At 47.6% G+C, this 20,125-nt stretch overlaps 12 non-coding genes and 1 pseudogene across 12 annotated transcripts; all 13 read left to right on the top strand.

Moving 5' to 3' along the window:
* The first annotated feature begins 2,144 nt into the window (after positions 1-2,144).
* Positions 2,145-2,335, top strand: LOC142716322 (U2 spliceosomal RNA). The gene has a single exon (XR_012871569.1). It is a non-coding gene; the product is annotated as a U2 spliceosomal RNA (small nuclear RNA).
* Positions 2,336-3,635: 1,300 nt separating this feature from the next.
* LOC142716313 (U2 spliceosomal RNA) lies at positions 3,636-3,814 on the top strand (annotated as a pseudogene).
* A 1,284-nt stretch (positions 3,815-5,098) lies between these two features.
* LOC142716324 (U2 spliceosomal RNA) lies at positions 5,099-5,289 on the top strand. The gene has a single exon (XR_012871570.1). It is a non-coding gene; the product is annotated as a U2 spliceosomal RNA (small nuclear RNA).
* A 1,288-nt stretch (positions 5,290-6,577) lies between these two features.
* On the top strand, positions 6,578-6,768 carry LOC142716325 (U2 spliceosomal RNA). The gene has a single exon (XR_012871571.1). It is a non-coding gene; the product is annotated as a U2 spliceosomal RNA (small nuclear RNA).
* A 1,308-nt stretch (positions 6,769-8,076) lies between these two features.
* On the top strand, positions 8,077-8,267 carry LOC142716326 (U2 spliceosomal RNA). The gene has a single exon (XR_012871572.1). It is a non-coding gene; the product is annotated as a U2 spliceosomal RNA (small nuclear RNA).
* A 1,276-nt stretch (positions 8,268-9,543) lies between these two features.
* Positions 9,544-9,734, top strand: LOC142716309 (U2 spliceosomal RNA). Its single transcript, XR_012871558.1, has one exon. It is a non-coding gene; the product is annotated as a U2 spliceosomal RNA (small nuclear RNA).
* A 1,296-nt stretch (positions 9,735-11,030) lies between these two features.
* LOC142716307 (U2 spliceosomal RNA) lies at positions 11,031-11,221 on the top strand. The gene has a single exon (XR_012871556.1). It is a non-coding gene; the product is annotated as a U2 spliceosomal RNA (small nuclear RNA).
* A 1,284-nt stretch (positions 11,222-12,505) lies between these two features.
* LOC142716327 (U2 spliceosomal RNA) lies at positions 12,506-12,696 on the top strand. Its single transcript, XR_012871573.1, has one exon. It is a non-coding gene; the product is annotated as a U2 spliceosomal RNA (small nuclear RNA).
* Positions 12,697-13,980: 1,284 nt separating this feature from the next.
* LOC142716329 (U2 spliceosomal RNA) lies at positions 13,981-14,171 on the top strand. Its single transcript, XR_012871575.1, has one exon. It is a non-coding gene; the product is annotated as a U2 spliceosomal RNA (small nuclear RNA).
* A 1,288-nt stretch (positions 14,172-15,459) lies between these two features.
* On the top strand, positions 15,460-15,650 carry LOC142716330 (U2 spliceosomal RNA). The gene has a single exon (XR_012871576.1). It is a non-coding gene; the product is annotated as a U2 spliceosomal RNA (small nuclear RNA).
* A 1,284-nt stretch (positions 15,651-16,934) lies between these two features.
* LOC142716331 (U2 spliceosomal RNA) lies at positions 16,935-17,125 on the top strand. The gene has a single exon (XR_012871577.1). It is a non-coding gene; the product is annotated as a U2 spliceosomal RNA (small nuclear RNA).
* A 1,300-nt stretch (positions 17,126-18,425) lies between these two features.
* Positions 18,426-18,616, top strand: LOC142716332 (U2 spliceosomal RNA). The gene has a single exon (XR_012871578.1). It is a non-coding gene; the product is annotated as a U2 spliceosomal RNA (small nuclear RNA).
* A 1,288-nt stretch (positions 18,617-19,904) lies between these two features.
* On the top strand, positions 19,905-20,095 carry LOC142716333 (U2 spliceosomal RNA). Its single transcript, XR_012871579.1, has one exon. It is a non-coding gene; the product is annotated as a U2 spliceosomal RNA (small nuclear RNA).
* Positions 20,096-20,125: the final 30 nt, after the last annotated feature.

The following is a 20,125-nucleotide window of genomic DNA, read 5'->3' on the forward strand; positions in this document are numbered from 1 at the left end:
ATACGTTTTTTTATGTTTTGCAGCGTTTGCGCAATAAAATAACTTATTTAGAAAATAATGTCTTTTCTGTGTCACCATATTCTGAGAGCCATAACTTTTTTATTTTTCAGTCAAAAAAGCTGTGTAAGGGCTTGTTTTTTGCGGGACGGGTTGTAGTTTGTATCGGTACAATTTTGGCGTACATGCGACTTTTTGATCACTTTTTATTACATATTTTGTGAGGGGTGGTGACCAAAAAATAGTGATTCTGGCATTGTTTTTCGTTTATTTTTTTCGCGGCGTTCACTGTGCGGGAAAAATAATATTATAGTTTTATAGTTGGGGTCGTTACGAACGCGGTGATACCAAATATGTGTACTTTTTTTTTACGTGCTCATTTTTTTTCCTATAATGAAAGACTTATTATAGGAAAAAAAGCAGTTCTTGTTTATATCACTTCTAACTTTTATTTTTACACTTTTTTTAAAACATTTTTATTCTTTTTTTTACTTTTTTCACTTGTCCCACTAGGGGACACTTAGACTTGCAGCTCTGATCGCTGCTGGAATACATTACACTACACACGTAGTGTAATGCATTTCAACTGTCATTGTGACGTGACAGTCACACTGACAGGAAGCCTACGACGTCCACCCTCGGGGTGGTCCTCATAGGCTTCTGTACATGGCAACCCGGAAGCCATTGTCTGGCGTCCGGTTGCCATGGGTACCATCGCCAGCCCCCGTGATTTCACATGGGGGCTGCCGATCGGCACTAAAGACCTTAATTGTGGCGTTCAAAATCGAGCGCCGCAATTAAGGGGTTAACTGCCGATATCAGCGGCGACAGGCCGCTGATCGGCAACGGGGAGAGCAGGGCTGACACCCTGCACAGTTAACCGCCGCTGCGGTGTAGCGCCGCGCGGCGGTTAACTGTCAAAGCAATGACGTAACTGTACGTCAAGGTGCGCGAACTTACTGCTCACCATGACGTACAGTTACGTCATGGTGCGTTAAGGGGTTAATGAATAGATTGCCACCTCTTGTTGTGTGTCGTCTGTGTTTCTGTGTTTCCGGCATTTCACATTGGAACACCTCATTCACCTTCCTTGTCTTCTCTCCGCCCTCCCTTTTAGGTAAGTTAAAGAGCTGCACCTGAGCCAGCCACTGATTGATTGATTGATTGATTGATTGATTGATTGATTGATTGATTGATTGATTGATTGATGCAGCACAACAGTCAAATAGTGGAGTGGAGTAGGGGAACAGCAAACAGCCAATAAAGCAGCCCGCCCGCTCGCCTGCCCGCCACAATGGACCTACCTGTGTACACTAGATGGATGTGATGGAATGTACTGTCGTCCCTACATTTCAAGAAGAAGTAAGAATTGCAGTTGCAACAAAGCCTTGCTTGCCTACAAAGAGAGCAGCAATTTGGATTTGTTACTATGTTACCTAGAAGAATAACAAACTGTGCAAGGATGGAGGTTGTAGGAGCAAGGAGAAGTTGTCTGTAAAGTTGGTGGATGCCTATTTTCCATTTTGCAGTCCCTTGTCTCCCTCTTGTGGCCTCCTGGAGGCAACTAGCTGTGCAAAAAAAAGACAGCCTGGCGGCCGGCTGTTGCAGTGTTGCCCTCTCAGGCAACACTGAGTGACTGACTGAGCCTCACCGTCTTATATAAAGTTCAGACGGAACTTTGCACGTGTCATAGTGGAGCCCTCAGGATTCCAGAGCCAGCTTTCTGACATCATAATGGGGCCTCAGAGATAAAAGCCTGGGCCCAGGCAGTGTTGGTCAGTGCTGCTCAACAGGCAGCACTGGACTGGACTGGATTACAGCTGATACAAGGTGTGAAGGAACAAGGGGTGGCTGTGGGCATGCACTTGCTGCCGCTGCCAGTGTTTATCTGCATGGCAGCAGGGCATTTGGGCGTTGCCAGGAAGGCGTTTTTATGTAGATTCCTCCTCTTTCAGCACTGCATTGTGGTGCAAGCAAAAGAAGCAAATCCTGTCTGGCTTCCTCTCCGGCCTTTATTCACCTCCCGTGTAGCTGTGAGTGTGTGAGCCTGCAGGGCCCCATGGAATTGCCTAGAAGTAGGCTGAATCGCTGCAAGGGCTGAACAGCAGTATCGGGCAGGCTCGGGCAACGCGCGGCCCGTTCGGGTTATCGCTTCTCGGCCTTTTGGCTAAGATCAAGTGTAGTATCTGTTCTTATCAGTTTAATATCTGATACGTCCCCTATCTGGGGACCATATATTAAATGGATTTTTAGAACAGGGAGATGGAAATAGAGCTTGCTCTGTCCACTCCACGCATTGACCTGGTATTGCAGTATTTCCAGGACCGGTGCACCCTTTCCTTATGTGTTGACTAAAAGCAGATTCCAAAAGTGTTTTTTGTCTTTGCTATTGTTTCTGTCTTTCTGAAGGGATCTCCCCTTTTAATCCCATTATTTCAACACCTGTTGGACAATGCATGAGTGATAATGAGCTCATTGATTAAATGCAATTAATGAATAGATTGCCACCTCTTGTTGTGTGTCGTCTGTGTTTCTGTGTTTCCGGCATTTCACATTGGAACACCTCATTCACCTTCCTTGTCTTCTCTCCACCCTCCCTTTTAGGTAAGTTAAAGAGCTGCACCTGAGCCAGCCACTGATTGATTGATTGATTGATTGATTGATTGATTGATTGATTGATTGATTGATTGATTGATTGATGCAGCACAACAGTCAAATAGTGGAGTGGAGTAGGGGAACAGCAAACAGCCAATAAAGCAGCCCGCCCGCTCGCCTGCCCGCCACAATGGACCTACCTGTGTACACTAGATGGATGTGATGGAATGTACTGTCGTCCCTACATTTCAAGAAGAAGTAAGAATTGCAGTTGCAACAAAGCCTTGCTTGCCTACAAAGAGAGCAGCAATTTGGATTTGTTACTATGTTACCTAGAAGAATAACAAACTGTGCAAGGATGGAGGTTGTAGGAGCAAGGAGAAGTTGTCTGTAAAGTTGGTGGATGCCTATTTTCCATTTTGCAGTCCCTTGTCTCCCTCTTGTGGCCTCCTGGAGGCAACTAGCTGTGCAAAAAAAAGACAGCCTGGCGGCCGGCTGTTGCAGTGTTGCCCTCTCAGGCAACACTGAGTGACTGACTGAGCCTCACCGTCTTATATAAAGTTCAGACGGAACTTTGCACGTGTCATAGTGGAGCCCTCAGGATTCCAGAGCCAGCTTTCTGACATCATAATGGGGCCTCAGAGATAAAAGCCTGGGCCCAGGCAGTGTTGGTCAGTGCTGCTCAGCAGGCAGCACTGGACTGGACTGGATTACAGCTGATACAAGGTGTGAAGGAACAAGGGGTGGCTGTGGGCATGCACTTGCTGCCGCTGCCAGTGTTTATCTGCATGGCAGCAGGGCATTTGGGCGTTGCCAGGAAGGCGTTTTTATGTAGATTCCTCCTCTTTCAGCACTGCATTGTGGTGCAAGCAAAAGAAGCAAATCCTGTCTGGCTTCCTCTCCGGCCTTTATTCACCTCCCGTGTAGCTGTGAGTGTGTGAGCCTGCAGGGCCCCATGGAATTGCCTAGAAGTAGGCTGAATCGCTGCAAGGGCTGAACAGCAGTATCGGGCAGGCTCGGGCAACGCGCGGCCCGTTCGGGTTATCGCTTCTCGGCCTTTTGGCTAAGATCAAGTGTAGTATCTGTTCTTATCAGTTTAATATCTGATACGGGACCATATATTAAATGGATTTTTAGAACAGGGAGATGGAAATAGAGCTTGCTCTGTCCACTCCACGCATTGACCTGGTATTGCAGTATTTCCAGGACCGGTGCACCCTTTCCTTATGTGTTGACTAAAAGCAGATTCCAAAAGTGTTTTTTGTCTTTGCTATTGTTTCTGTCTTTCTGAAGGGATCTCCCCTTTTAATCCCATTATTTCAACACCTGTTGGACAATGCATGAGTGATAATGAGCTCATTGATTAAATGCAATTAATGAATAGATTGCCACCTCTTGTTGTGTGTCGTCTGTGTTTCTGTGTTTCCGGCATTTCACATTGGAACACCTCATTCACCTTCCTTGTCTTCTCTCCGCCCTCCCTTTTAGGTAAGTTAAAGAGCTGCACCTGAGCCAGCCACTGATTGATTGATTGATTGATTGATTGATTGATTGATTGATTGATTGATGCAGCACAACAGTCAAATAGTGGAGTGGAGTAGGGGAACAGCAAACAGCCAATAAAGCAGCCCGCCCGCTCGCCTGCCCGCCACAATGGACCTACCTGTGTACACTAGATGGATGTGATGGAATGTACTGTCGTCCCTACATTTCAAGAAGAAGTAAGAATTGCAGTTGCAACAAAGCCTTGCTTGCCTACAAAGAGAGCAGCAATTTGGATTTGTTACTATGTTACCTAGAAGAATAACAAACTGTGCAAGGATGGAGGTTGTAGGAGCAAGGAGAAGTTGTCTGTAAAGTTGGTGGATGCCTATTTTCCATTTTGCAGTCCCTTGTCTCCCTCTTGTGGCCTCCTGGAGGCAACTAGCTGTGCAAAAAAAAGACAGCCTGGCGGCCGGCTGTTGCAGTGTTGCCCTCTTAGGCAACACTGAGTGACTGACTGAGCCTCACCGTCTTATATAAAGTTCAGACGGAACTTTGCACGTGTCATAGTGGAGCCCTCAGGATTCCAGAGCCAGCTTTCTGACATCATAATGGGGCCTCAGAGATAAAAGCCTGGGCCCAGGCAGTGTTGGTCAGTGCTGCTCAGCAGGCAGCACTGGACTGGACTGGATTACAGCTGATACAAGGTGTGAAGGAACAAGGGGTGGCTGTGGGCATGCACTTGCTGCCGCTGCCAGTGTTTATCTGCATGGCAGCAGGGCATTTGGGCGTTGCCAGGAAGGCGTTTTTATGTAGATTCCTCCTCTTTCAGCACTGCATTGTGGTGCAAGCAAAAGAAGCAAATCCTGTCTGGCTTCCTCTCCGGCCTTTATTCACCTCCCGTGTAGCTGTGAGTGTGTGAGCCTGCAGGGCCCCATGGAATTGCCTAGAAGTAGGCTGAATCGCTGCAAGGGCTGAACAGCAGTATCGGGCAGGCTCGGGCAACGCGCGGCCCGTTCGGGTTATCGCTTCTCGGCCTTTTGGCTAAGATCAAGTGTAGTATCTGTTCTTATCAGTTTAATATCTGATACGTCCCCTATCTGGGGACCATATATTAAATGGATTTTTAGAACAGGGAGATGGAAATAGAGCTTGCTCTGTCCACTCCACGCATTGACCTGGTATTGCAGTATTTCCAGGACCGGTGCACCCTTTCCTTATGTGTTGACTAAAAGCAGATTCCAAAAGTGTTTTTTGTCTTTGCTATTGTTTCTGTCTTTCTGAAGGGATCTCCCCTTTTAATCCCATTATTTCAACACCTGTTGGACAATGCATGAGTGATAATGAGCTCATTGATTAAATGCAATTAATGAATAGATTGCCACCTCTTGTTGTGTGTCGTCTGTGTTTCTGTGTTTCCGGCATTTCACATTGGAACACCTCATTCACCTTCCTTGTCTTCTCTCCGCCCTCCCTTTTAGGTAAGTTAAAGAGCTGCACCTGAGCCAGCCACTGATTGATTGATTGATTGATTGATTGATTGATTGATTGATTGATTGATTGATGCAGCACAACAGTCAAATAGTGGAGTGGAGTAGGGGAACAGCAAACAGCCAATAAAGCAGCCCGCCCGCTCGCCTGCCCGCCACAATGGACCTACCTGTGTACACTAGATGGATGTGATGGAATGTACTGTCGTCCCTACATTTCAAGAAGAAGTAAGAATTGCAGTTGCAACAAAGCCTTGCTTGCCTACAAAGAGAGCAGCAATTTGGATTTGTTACTATGTTACCTAGAAGAATAACAAACTGTGCAAGGATGGAGGTTGTAGGAGCAAGGAGAAGTTGTCTGTAAAGTTGGTGGATGCCTATTTTCCATTTTGCAGTCCCTTGTCTCCCTCTTGTGGCCTCCTGGAGGCAACTAGCTGTGCAAAAAAAAGACAGCCTGGCGGCCGGCTGTTGCAGTGTTGCCCTCTCAGGCAACACTGAGTGACTGACTGAGCCTCACCGTCTTATATAAAGTTCAGACGGAACTTTGCACGTGTCATAGTGGAGCCCTCAGGATTCCAGAGCCAGCTTTCTGACATCATAATGGGGCCTCAGAGATAAAAGCCTGGGCCCAGGCAGTGTTGGTCAGTGCTGCTCAGCAGGCAGCACTGGACTGGACTGGATTACAGCTGATACAAGGTGTGAAGGAACAAGGGGTGGCTGTGGGCATGCACTTGCTGCCGCTGCCAGTGTTTATCTGCATGGCAGCAGGGCATTTGGGCGTTGCCAGGAAGGCGTTTTTATGTAGATTCCTCCTCTTTCAGCACTGCATTGTGGTGCAAGCAAAAGAAGCAAATCCTGTCTGGCTTCCTCTCCGGCCTTTATTCACCTCCCGTGTAGCTGTGAGTGTGTGAGCCTGCAGGGCCCCATGGAATTGCCTAGAAGTAGGCTGAATCGCTGCAAGGGCTGAACAGCAGTATCGGGCAGGCTCGGGCAACGCGCGGCCCGTTCGGGTTATCGCTTCTCGGCCTTTTGGCTAAGATCAAGTGTAGTATCTGTTCTTATCAGTTTAATATCTGATACGTCCCCTATCTGGGGACCATATATTAAATGGATTTTTAGAACAGGGAGATGGAAATAGAGCTTGCTCTGTCCACTCCACGCATTGACCTGGTATTGCAGTATTTCCAGGACCGGTGCACCCTTTCCTTATGTGTTGACTAAAAGCAGATTCCAAAAGTGTTTTTTGTCTTTGCTATTGTTTCTGTCTTTCTGAAGGGATCTCCCCTTTTAATCCCATTATTTCAACACCTGTTGGACAATGCATGAGTGATAATGAGCTCATTGATTAAATGCAATTAATGAATAGATTGCCACCTCTTGTTGTGTGTCGTCTGTGTTTCTGTGTTTCCGGCATTTCACATTGGAACACCTCATTCACCTTCCTTGTCTTCTCTCCGCCCTCCCTTTTAGGTAAGTTAAAGAGCTGCACCTGAGCCAGCCACTGATTGATTGATTGATTGATTGATTGATTGATTGATTGATTGATTGATTGATTGATTGATTGATTGATTGATGCAGCACAACAGTCAAATAGTGGAGTGGAGTAGGGGAACAGCAAACAGCCAATAAAGCAGCCCGCCCGCTCGCCTGCCCGCCACAATGGACCTACCTGTGTACACTAGATGGATGTGATGGAATGTACTGTCGTCCCTACATTTCAAGAAGAAGTAAGAATTGCAGTTGCAACAAAGCCTTGCTTGCCTACAAAGAGAGCAGCAATTTGGATTTGTTACTATGTTACCTAGAAGAATAACAAACTGTGCAAGGATGGAGGTTGTAGGAGCAAGGAGAAGTTGTCTGTAAAGTTGGTGGATGCCTATTTTCCATTTTGCAGTCCCTTGTCTCCCTCTTGTGGCCTCCTGGAGGCAACTAGCTGTGCAAAAAAAAGACAGCCTGGCGGCCGGCTGTTGCAGTGTTGCCCTCTCAGGCAACACTGAGTGACTGACTGAGCCTCACCGTCTTATATAAAGTTCAGACGGAACTTTGCACGTGTCATAGTGGAGCCCTCAGGATTCCAGAGCCAGCTTTCTGACATCATAATGGGGCCTCAGAGATAAAAGCCTGGGCCCAGGCAGTGTTGGTCAGTGCTGCTCAGCAGGCAGCACTGGACTGGACTGGATTACAGCTGATACAAGGTGTGAAGGAACAAGGGGTGGCTGTGGGCATGCACTTGCTGCCGCTGCCAGTGTTTATCTGCATGGCAGCAGGGCATTTGGGCGTTGCCAGGAAGGCGTTTTTATGTAGATTCCTCCTCTTTCAGCACTGCATTGTGGTGCAAGCAAAAGAAGCAAATCCTGTCTGGCTTCCTCTCCGGCCTTTATTCACCTCCCGTGTAGCTGTGAGTGTGTGAGCCTGCAGGGCCCCATGGAATTGCCTAGAAGTAGGCTGAATCGCTGCAAGGGCTGAACAGCAGTATCGGGCAGGCTCGGGCAACGCGCGGCCCGTTCGGGTTATCGCTTCTCGGCCTTTTGGCTAAGATCAAGTGTAGTATCTGTTCTTATCAGTTTAATATCTGATACGTCCCCTATCTGGGGACCATATATTAAATGGATTTTTAGAACAGGGAGATGGAAATAGAGCTTGCTCTGTCCACTCCACGCATTGACCTGGTATTGCAGTATTTCCAGGACCGGTGCACCCTTTCCTTATGTGTTGACTAAAAGCAGATTCCAAAAGTGTTTTTTGTCTTTGCTATTGTTTCTGTCTTTCTGAAGGGATCTCCCCTTTTAATCCCATTATTTCAACACCTGTTGGACAATGCATGAGTGATAATGAGCTCATTGATTAAATGCAATTAATGAATAGATTGCCACCTCTTGTTGTGTGTCGTCTGTGTTTCTGTGTTTCCGGCATTTCACATTGGAACACCTCATTCACCTTCCTTGTCTTCTCTCCGCCCTCCCTTTTAGGTAAGTTAAAGAGCTGCACCTGAGCCAGCCACTGATTGATTGATTGATTGATTGATTGATTGATTGATTGATGCAGCACAACAGTCAAATAGTGGAGTGGAGTAGGGGAACAGCAAACAGCCAATAAAGCAGCCCGCCCGCTCGCCTGCCCGCCACAATGGACCTACCTGTGTACACTAGATGGATGTGATGGAATGTACTGTCGTCCCTACATTTCAAGAAGAAGTAAGAATTGCAGTTGCAACAAAGCCTTGCTTGCCTACAAAGAGAGCAGCAATTTGGATTTGTTACTATGTTACCTAGAAGAATAACAAACTGTGCAAGGATGGAGGTTGTAGGAGCAAGGAGAAGTTGTCTGTAAAGTTGGTGGATGCCTATTTTCCATTTTGCAGTCCCTTGTCTCCCTCTTGTGGCCTCCTGGAGGCAACTAGCTGTGCAAAAAAAAGACAGCCTGGCGGCCGGCTGTTGCAGTGTTGCCCTCTCAGGCAACACTGAGTGACTGACTGAGCCTCACCGTCTTATATAAAGTTCAGACGGAACTTTGCACGTGTCATAGTGGAGCCCTCAGGATTCCAGAGCCAGCTTTCTGACATCATAATGGGGCCTCAGAGATAAAAGCCTGGGCCCAGGCAGTGTTGGTCAGTGCTGCTCAGCAGGCAGCACTGGACTGGACTGGATTACAGCTGATACAAGGTGTGAAGGAACAAGGGGTGGCTGTGGGCATGCACTTGCTGCCGCTGCCAGTGTTTATCTGCATGGCAGCAGGGCATTTGGGCGTTGCCAGGAAGGCGTTTTTATGTAGATTCCTCCTCTTTCAGCACTGCATTGTGGTGCAAGCAAAAGAAGCAAATCCTGTCTGGCTTCCTCTCCGGCCTTTATTCACCTCCCGTGTAGCTGTGAGTGTGTGAGCCTGCAGGGCCCCATGGAATTGCCTAGAAGTAGGCTGAATCGCTGCAAGGGCTGAACAGCAGTATCGGGCAGGCTCGGGCAACGCGCGGCCCGTTCGGGTTATCGCTTCTCGGCCTTTTGGCTAAGATCAAGTGTAGTATCTGTTCTTATCAGTTTAATATCTGATACGTCCCCTATCTGGGGACCATATATTAAATGGATTTTTAGAACAGAGAGATGGAAATAGAGCTTGCTCTGTCCACTCCACGCATTGACCTGGTATTGCAGTATTTCCAGGACCGGTGCACCCTTTCCTTATGTGTTGACTAAAAGCAGATTCCAAAAGTGTTTTTTGTCTTTGCTATTGTTTCTGTCTTTCTGAAGGGATCTCCCCTTTTAATCCCATTATTTCAACACCTGTTGGACAATGCATAAGTGATAATGAGCTCATTGATTAAATGCAATTAATGAATAGATTGCCACCTCTTGTTGTGTGTCGTCTGTGTTTCTGTGTTTCCGGCATTTCACATTGGAACACCTCATTCACCTTCCTTGTCTTCTCTCCGCCCTCCCTTTTAGGTAAGTTAAAGAGCTGCACCTGAGCCAGCCACTGATTGATTGATTGATTGATTGATTGATTGATTGATTGATTGATTGATTGATTGATTGATGCAGCACAACAGTCAAATAGTGGAGTGGAGTAGGGGAACAGCAAACAGCCAATAAAGCAGCCCGCCCGCTCGCCTGCCCGCCACAATGGACCTACCTGTGTACACTAGATGGATGTGATGGAATGTACTGTCGTCCCTACATTTCAAGAAGAAGTAAGAATTGCAGTTGCAACAAAGCCTTGCTTGCCTACAAAGAGAGCAGCAATTTGGATTTGTTACTATGTTACCTAGAAGAATAACAAACTGTGCAAGGATGGAGGTTGTAGGAGCAAGGAGAAGTTGTCTGTAAAGTTGGTGGATGCCTATTTTCCATTTTGCAGTCCCTTGTCTCCCTCTTGTGGCCTCCTGGAGGCAACTAGCTGTGCAAAAAAAAGACAGCCTGGCGGCCGGCTGTTGCAGTGTTGCCCTCTCAGGCAACACTGAGTGACTGACTGAGCCTCACCGTCTTATATAAAGTTCAGACGGAACTTTGCACGTGTCATAGTGGAGCCCTCAGGATTCCAGAGCCAGCTTTCTGACATCATAATGGGGCCTCAGAGATAAAAGCCTGGGCCCAGGCAGTGTTGGTCAGTGCTGCTCAGCAGGCAGCACTGGACTGGACTGGATTACAGCTGATACAAGGTGTGAAGGAACAAGGGGTGGCTGTGGGCATGCACTTGCTGCCGCTGCCAGTGTTTATCTGCATGGCAGCAGGGCATTTGGGCGTTGCCAGGAAGGCGTTTTTATGTAGATTCCTCCTCTTTCAGCACTGCATTGTGGTGCAAGCAAAAGAAGCAAATCCTGTCTGGCTTCCTCTCCGGCCTTTATTCACCTCCCGTGTAGCTGTGAGTGTGTGAGCCTGCAGGGCCCCATGGAATTGCCTAGAAGTAGGCTGAATCGCTGCAAGGGCTGAACAGCAGTATCGGGCAGGCTCGGGCAACGCGCGGCCCGTTCGGGTTATCGCTTCCCGGCCTTTTGGCTAAGATCAAGTGTAGTATCTGTTCTTATCAGTTTAATATCTGATACGTCCCCTATCTGGGGACCATATATTAAATGGATTTTTAGAACAGGGAGATGGAAATAGAGCTTGCTCTGTCCACTCCACGCATTGACCTGGTATTGCAGTATTTCCAGGACCGGTGCACCCTTTCCTTATGTGTTGACTAAAAGCAGATTCCAAAAGTGTTTTTTGTCTTTGCTATTGTTTCTGTCTTTCTGAAGGGATCTCCCCTTTTAATCCCATTATTTCAACACCTGTTGGACAATGCATGAGTGATAATGAGCTCATTGATTAAATGCAATTAATGAATAGATTGCCACCTCTTGTTGTGTGTCGTCTGTGTTTCTGTGTTTCCGGCATTTCACATTGGAACACCTCATTCACCTTCCTTGTCTTCTCTCCGCCCTCCCTTTTAGGTAAGTTAAAGAGCTGCACCTGAGCCAGCCACTGATTGATTGATTGATTGATTGATTGATTGATTGATTGATTGATTGATGCAGCACAACAGTCAAATAGTGGAGTGGAGTAGGGGAACAGCAAACAGCCAATAAAGCAGTCCGCCCGCTCGCCTGCCCGCCACAATGGACCTACCTGTGTACACTAGATGGATGTGATGGAATGTACTGTCGTCCCTACATTTCAAGAAGAAGTAAGAATTGCAGTTGCAACAAAGCCTTGCTTGCCTACAAAGAGAGCAGCAATTTGGATTTGTTACTATGTTACCTAGAAGAATAACAAACTGTGCAAGGATGGAGGTTGTAGGAGCAAGGAGAAGTTGTCTGTAAAGTTGGTGGATGCCTATTTTCCATTTTGCAGTCCCTTGTCTCCCTCTTGTGGCCTCCTGGAGGCAACTAGCTGTGCAAAAAAAAGACAGCCTGGCGGCCGGCTGTTGCAGTGTTGCCCTCTCAGGCAACACTGAGTGACTGACTGAGCCTCACCGTCTTATATAAAGTTCAGACGGAACTTTGCACGTGTCATAGTGGAGCCCTCAGGATTCCAGAGCCAGCTTTCTGACATCATAATGGGGCCTCAGAGATAAAAGCCTGGGCCCAGGCAGTGTTGGTCAGTGCTGCTCAGCAGGCAGCACTGGACTGGACTGGATTACAGCTGATACAAGGTGTGAAGGAACAAGGGGTGGCTGTGGGCATGCACTTGCTGCCGCTGCCAGTGTTTATCTGCATGGCAGCAGGGCATTTGGGCGTTGCCAGGAAGGCGTTTTTATGTAGATTCCTCCTCTTTCAGCACTGCATTGTGGTGCAAGCAAAAGAAGCAAATCCTGTCTGGCTTCCTCTCCGGCCTTTATTCACCTCCCGTGTAGCTGTGAGTGTGTGAGCCTGCAGGGGCCCATGGAATTGCCTAGAAGTAGGCTGAATCGCTGCAAGGGCTGAACAGCAGTATCGGGCAGGCTCGGGCAACGCGCGGCCCGTTCGGGTTATCGCTTCTCGGCCTTTTGGCTAAGATCAAGTGTAGTATCTGTTCTTATCAGTTTAATATCTGATACGTCCCCTATCTGGGGACCATATATTAAATGGATTTTTAGAACAGGGAGATGGAAATAGAGCTTGCTCTGTCCACTCCACGCATTGACCTGGTATTGCAGTATTTCCAGGACCGGTGCACCCTTTCCTTATGTGTTGACTAAAAGCAGATTCCAAAAGTGTTTTTTGTCTTTGCTATTGTTTCTGTCTTTCTGAAGGGATCTCCCCTTTTAATCCCATTATTTCAACACCTGTTGGACAATGCATGAGTGATAATGAGCTCATTGATTAAATGCAATTAATGAATAGATTGCCACCTCTTGTTGTGTGTCGTCTGTGTTTCTGTGTTTCCGGCATTTCACATTGGAACACCTCATTCACCTTCCTTGTCTTCTCTCCGCCCTCCCTTTTAGGTAAGTTAAAGAGCTGCACCTGAGCCAGCCACTGATTGATTGATTGATTGATTGATTGATTGATTGATTGATTGATTGATGCAGCACAACAGTCAAATAGTGGAGTGGAGTAGGGGAACAGCAAACAGCCAATAAAGCAGTCCGCCCGCTCGCCTGCCCGCCACAATGGACCTACCTGTGTACACTAGATGGATGTGATGGAATGTACTGTCGTCCCTACATTTCAAGAAGAAGTAAGAATTGCAGTTGCAACAAAGCCTTGCTTGCCTACAAAGAGAGCAGCAATTTGGATTTGTTACTATGTTACCTAGAAGAATAACAAACTGTGCAAGGATGGAGGTTGTAGGAGCAAGGAGAAGTTGTCTGTAAAGTTGGTGGATGCCTATTTTCCATTTTGCAGTCCCTTGTCTCCCTCTTGTGGCCTCCTGGAGGCAACTAGCTGTGCAAAAAAAAGACAGCCTGGCGGCCGGCTGTTGCAGTGTTGCCCTCTCAGGCAACACTGAGTGACTGACTGAGCCTCACCGTCTTATATAAAGTTCAGACGGAACTTTGCACGTGTCATAGTGGAGCCCTCAGGATTCCAGAGCCAGCTTTCTGACATCATAATGGGGCCTCAGAGATAAAAGCCTGGGCCCAGGCAGTGTTGGTCAGTGCTGCTCAGCAGGCAGCACTGGACTGGACTGGATTACAGCTGATACAAGGTGTGAAGGAACAAGGGGTGGCTGTGGGCATGCACTTGCTGCCGCTGCCAGTGTTTATCTGCATGGCAGCAGGGCATTTGGGCGTTGCCAGGAAGGCGTTTTTATGTAGATTCCTCCTCTTTCAGCACTGCATTGTGGTGCAAGCAAAAGAAGCAAATCCTGTCTGGCTTCCTCTCCGGCCTTTATTCACCTCCCGTGTAGCTGTGAGTGTGTGAGCCTGCAGGGCCCCATGGAATTGCCTAGAAGTAGGCTGAATCGCTGCAAGGGCTGAACAGCAGTATCGGGCAGGCTCGGGCAACGCGCGGCCCGTTCGGGTTATCGCTTCTCGGCCTTTTGGCTAAGATCAAGTGTAGTATCTGTTCTTATCAGTTTAATATCTGATACGTCCCCTATCTGGGGACCATATATTAAATGGATTTTTAGAACAGGGAGATGGAAATAGAGCTTGCTCTGTCCACTCCACGCATTGACCTGGTATTGCAGTATTTCCAGGACCGGTGCACCCTTTCCTTATGTGTTGACTAAAAGCAGATTCCAAAAGTGTTTTTTGTCTTTGCTATTGTTTCTGTCTTTCTGAAGGGATCTCCCCTTTTAATCCCATTATTTCAACACCTGTTGGACAATGCATGAGTGATAATGAGCTCATTGATTAAATGCAATTAATGAATAGATTGCCACCTCTTGTTGTGTGTCGTCTGTGTTTCTGTGTTTCCGGCATTTCACATTGGAACACCTCATTCACCTTCCTTGTCTTCTCTCCGCCCTCCCTTTTAGGTAAGTTAAAGAGCTGCACCTGAGCCAGCCACTGATTGATTGATTGATTGATTGATTGATTGATTGATTGATTGATTGATTGATGCAGCACAACAGTCAAATAGTGGAGTGGAGTAGGGGAACAGCAAACAGCCAATAAAGCAGCCCGCCCGCTCGCCTGCCCGCCACAATGGACCTACCTGTGTACACTAGATGGATGTGATGGAATGTACTGTCGTCCCTACATTTCAAGAAGAAGTAAGAATTGCAGTTGCAACAAAGCCTTGCTTGCCTACAAAGAGAGCAGCAATTTGGATTTGTTACTATGTTACCTAGAAGAATAACAAACTGTGCAAGGATGGAGGTTGTAGGAGCAAGGAGAAGTTGTCTGTAAAGTTGGTGGATGCCTATTTTCCATTTTGCAGTCCCTTGTCTCCCTCTTGTGGCCTCCTGGAGGCAACTAGCTGTGCAAAAAAAAGACAGCCTGGCGGCCGGCTGTTGCAGTGTTGCCCTCTCAGGCAACACTGAGTGACTGACTGAGCCTCACCGTCTTATATAAAGTTCAGACGGAACTTTGCACGTGTCATAGTGGAGCCCTCAGGATTCCAGAGCCAGCTTTCTGACATCATAATGGGGCCTCAGAGATAAAAGCCTGGGCCCAGGCAGTGTTGGTCAGTGCTGCTCAGCAGGCAGCACTGGACTGGACTGGATTACAGCTGATACAAGGTGTGAAGGAACAAGGGGTGGCTGTGGGCATGCACTTGCTGCCGCTGCCAGTGTTTATCTGCATGGCAGCAGGGCATTTGGGCGTTGCCAGGAAGGCGTTTTTATGTAGATTCCTCCTCTTTCAGCACTGCATTGTGGTGCAAGCAAAAGAAGCAAATCCTGTCTGGCTTCCTCTCCGGCCTTTATTCACCTCCCGTGTAGCTGTGAGTGTGTGAGCCTGCAGGGCCCCATGGAATTGCCTAGAAGTAGGCTGAATCGCTGCAAGGGCTGAACAGCAGTATCGGGCAGGCTCGGGCAACGCGCGGCCCGTTCGGGTTATCGCTTCTCGGCCTTTTGGCTAAGATCAAGTGTAGTATCTGTTCTTATCAGTTTAATATCTGATACGTCCCCTATCTGGGGACCATATATTAAATGGATTTTTAGAACAGGGAGATGGAAATAGAGCTTGCTCTGTCCACTCCACGCATTGACCTGGTATTGCAGTATTTCCAGGACCGGTGCACCCTTTCCTTATGTGTTGACTAAAAGCAGATTCCAAAAGTGTTTTTTGTCTTTGCTATTGTTTCTGTCTTTCTGAAGGGATCTCCCCTTTTAATCCCATTATTTCAACACCTGTTGGACAATGCATGAGTGATAATGAGCTCATTGATTAAATGCAATTAATGAATAGATTGCCACCTCTTGTTGTGTGTCGTCTGTGTTTCTGTGTTTCCGGCATTTCACATTGGAACACCTCATTCACCTTCCTTGTCTTCTCTCCGCCCTCCCTTTTAGGTAAGTTAAAGAGCTGCACCTGAGCCAGCCACTGATTGATTGATTGATTGATTGATTGATTGATTGATTGATTGATTGATGCAGCACAACAGTCAAATAGTGGAGTGGAGTAGGGGAACAGCAAACAGCCAATAAAGCAGCCCGCCCGCTCGCCTGCCCGCCACAATGGACCTACCTGTGTACACTAGATGGATGTGATGGAATGTACTGTCGTCCCTACATTTCAAGAAGAAGTAAGAATTGCAGTTGCAACAAAGCCTTGCTTGCCTACAAAGAGAGCAGCAATTTGGATTTGTTACTATGTTACCTAGAAGAATAACAAACTGTGCAAGGATGGAGGTTGTAGGAGCAAGGAGAAGTTGTCTGTAAAGTTGGTGGATGCCTATTTTCCATTTTGCAGTCCCTTGTCTCCCTCTTGTGGCCTCCTGGAGGCAACTAGCTGTGCAAAAAAAAGACAGCCTGGCGGCCGGCTGTTGCAGTGTTGCCCTCTCAGGCAACACTGAGTGACTGACTGAGCCTCACCGTCTTATATAAAGTTCAGACGGAACTTTGCACGTGTCATAGTGGAGCCCTCAGGATTCCAGAGCCAGCTTTCTGACATCATAATGGGGCCTCAGAGATAAAAGCCTGGGCCCAGGCAGTGTTGGTCAGTGCTGCTCAGCAGGCAGCACTGGACTGGACTGGATTACAGCTGATACAAGGTGTGAAGGAACAAGGGGTGGCTGTGGGCATGCACTTGCTGCCGCTGCCAGTGTTTATCTGCATGGCAGCAGGGCATTTGGGCGTTGCCAGGAAGGCGTTTTTATGTAGATTCCTCCTCTTTCAGCACTGCATTGTGGTGCAAGCAAAAGAAGCAAATCCTGTCTGGCTTCCTCTCCGGCCTTTATTCACCTCCCGTGTAGCTGTGAGTGTGTGAGCCTGCAGGGCCCCATGGAATTGCCTAGAAGTAGGCTGAATCGCTGCAAGGGCTGAACAGCAGTATCGGGCAGGCTCGGGCAACGCGCGGCCCGTTCGGGTTATCGCTTCTCGGCCTTTTGGCTAAGATCAAGTGTAGTATCTGTTCTTATCAGTTTAATATCTGATACGTCCCCTATCTGGGGACCATATATTAAATGGATTTTTAGAACAGGGAGATGGAAATAGAGCTTGCTCTGTCCACTCCACGCATTGACCTGGTATTGCAGTATTTCCAGGACCGGTGCACCCTTTCCTTATGTGTTGACTAAAAGCAGATTCCAAAAGTGTTTTTTGTCTTTGCTATTGTTTCTGTCTTTCTGAAGGGATCTCCCCTTTTAATCCCATTATTTCAACACCTGTTGGACAATGCATGAGTGATAATGAGCTCATTGATTAAATGCAATTAATGAATAGATTGCCACCTCTTGTTGTGTGTCGTCTGTGTTTCTGTGTTTCCGGCATTTCACATTGGAACACCTCATTCACCTTCCTTGTCTTCTCTCCGCCCTCCCTTTTAGGTAAGTTAAAGAGCTGCACCTGAGCCAGCCACTGATTGATTGATTGATTGATTGATTGATTGATTGATTGATTGATTGATTGATTGATTGATTGATGCAGCACAACAGTCAAATAGTGGAGTGGAGTAGGGGAACAGCAAACAGCCAATAAAGCAGCCCGCCCGCTCGCCTGCCCGCCACAATGGACCTACCTGTGTACACTAGATGGATGTGATGGAATGTACTGTCGTCCCTACATTTCAAGAAGAAGTAAGAATTGCAGTTGCAACAAAGCCTTGCTTGCCTACAAAGAGAGCAGCAATTTGGATTTGTTACTATGTTACCTAGAAGAATAACAAACTGTGCAAGGATGGAGGTTGTAGGAGCAAGGAGAAGTTGTCTGTAAAGTTGGTGGATGCCTATTTTCCATTTTGCAGTCCCTTGTCTCCCTCTTGTGGCCTCCTGGAGGCAACTAGCTGTGCAAAAAAAAGACAGCCTGGCGGCCGGCTGTTGCAGTGTTGCCCTCTCAGGCAACACTGAGTGACTGACTGAGCCTCACCGTCTTATATAAAGTTCAGACGGAACTTTGCACGTGTCATAGTGGAGCCCTCAGGATTCCAGAGCCAGCTTTCTGACATCATAATGGGGCCTCAGAGATAAAAGCCTGGGCCCAGGCAGTGTTGGTCAGTGCTGCTCAGCAGGCAGCACTGGACTGGACTGGATTACAGCTGATACAAGGTGTGAAGGAACAAGGGGTGGCTGTGGGCATGCACTTGCTGCCGCTGCCAGTGTTTATCTGCATGGCAGCAGGGCATTTGGGCGTTGCCAGGAAGGCGTTTTTATGTAGATTCCTCCTCTTTCAGCACTGCATTGTGGTGCAAGCAAAAGAAGCAAATCCTGTCTGGCTTCCTCTCCGGCCTTTATTCACCTCCCGTGTAGCTGTGGGTGTGTGAGCCTGCAGGGCCCCATGGAATTGCCTAGAAGTAGGCTGAATCGCTGCAAGGGCTGAACAGCAGTATCGGGCAGGCTCGGGCAACGCGCGGCCCGTTCGGGTTATCGCTTCTCGGCCTTTTGGCTAAGATCAAGTGTAGTATCTGTTCTTATCAGTTTAATATCTGATACGTCCCCTATCTGGGGACCATATATTAAATGGATTTTTAGAACAGGGAGATGGAAATAGAGCTTGCTCTGTCCACTCCACGCATTGACCTGGTATTGCAGTATTTCCAGGACCGGTGCACCCTTTCCTTATGTGTTGACTAAAAGCAGATTCCAAAAGTGTTTTTTGTCTTTGCTATTGTTTCTGTCTTTCTGAAGGGATCTCCCCTTTTAATCCCATTATTTCAACACCTGTTGGACAATGCATGAGTGATAATGAGCTCATTGATTAAATGCAATTAATGAATAGATTGCCACCTCTTGTTGTGTGTCGTCTGTGTTTCTGTGTTTCCGGCATTTCACATTGGAACACCTCATTCACCTTCCTTGTCTTCTCTCCGCCCTCCCTTTTAGGTAAGTTAAAGAGCTGCACCTGAGCCAGCCACTGATTGATTGATTGATTGATTGATTGATTGATTGATTGATTGATTGATTGATGCAGCACAACAGTCAAATAGTGGAGTGGAGTAGGGGAACAGCAAACAGCCAATAAAGCAGTCCGCCCGCTCGCCTGCCCGCCACAATGGACCTACCTGTGTACACTAGATGGATGTGATGGAATGTACTGTCGTCCCTACATTTCAAGAAGAAGTAAGAATTGCAGTTGCAACAAAGCCTTGCTTGCCTACAAAGAGAGCAGCAATTTGGATTTGTTACTATGTTACCTAGAAGAATAACAAACTGTGCAAGGATGGAGGTTGTAGGAGCAAGGAGAAGTTGTCTGTAAAGTTGGTGGATGCCTATTTTCCATTTTGCAGTCCCTTGTCTCCCTCTTGTGGCCTCCTGGAGGCAACTAGCTGTGCAAAAAAAAGACAGCCTGGCGGCCGGCTGTTGCAGTGTTGCCCTCTCAGGCAACACTGAGTGACTGACTGAGCCTCACCGTCTTATATAAAGTTCAGACGGAACTTTGCACGTGTCATAGTGGAGCCCTCAGGATTCCAGAGCCAGCTTTCTGACATCATAATGGGGCCTCAGAGATAAAAGCCTGGGCCCAGGCAGTGTTGGTCAGTGCTGCTCAGCAGGCAGCACTGGACTGGACTGGATTACAGCTGATACAAGGTGTGAAGGAACAAGGGGTGGCTGTGGGCATGCACTTGCTGCCGCTGCCAGTGTTTATCTGCATGGCAGCAGGGCATTTGGGCGTTGCCAGGAAGGCGTTTTTATGTAGATTCCTCCTCTTTCAGCACTGCATTGTGGTGCAAGCAAAAGAAGCAAATCCTGTCTGGCTTCCTCTCCGGCCTTTATTCACCTCCCGTGTAGCTGTGAGTGTGTGAGCCTGCAGGGCCCCATGGAATTGCCTAGAAGTAGGCTGAATCGCTGCAAGGGCTGAACAGCAGTATCGGGCAGGCTCGGGCAACGCGCGGCCCGTTCGGGTTATCGCTTCTCGGCCTTTTGGCTAAGATCAAGTGTAGTATCTGTTCTTATCAGTTTAATATCTGATACGTCCCCTATCTGGGGACCATATATTAAATGGATTTTTAGAACAGGGAGATGGAAATAGAGCTTGCTCTGTCCACTCCACGCATTGACCTGGTATTGCAGTATTTCCAGGACCGGTGCACCCTTTCCTTATGTGTTGACTAAAAGCAGATTCCAA

This window comes from Rhinoderma darwinii, unplaced genomic scaffold, assembly GCF_050947455.1.
Source record: "Rhinoderma darwinii isolate aRhiDar2 unplaced genomic scaffold, aRhiDar2.hap1 Scaffold_448, whole genome shotgun sequence".
NCBI lineage: Eukaryota > Metazoa > Chordata > Amphibia > Anura > Rhinodermatidae > Rhinoderma > Rhinoderma darwinii.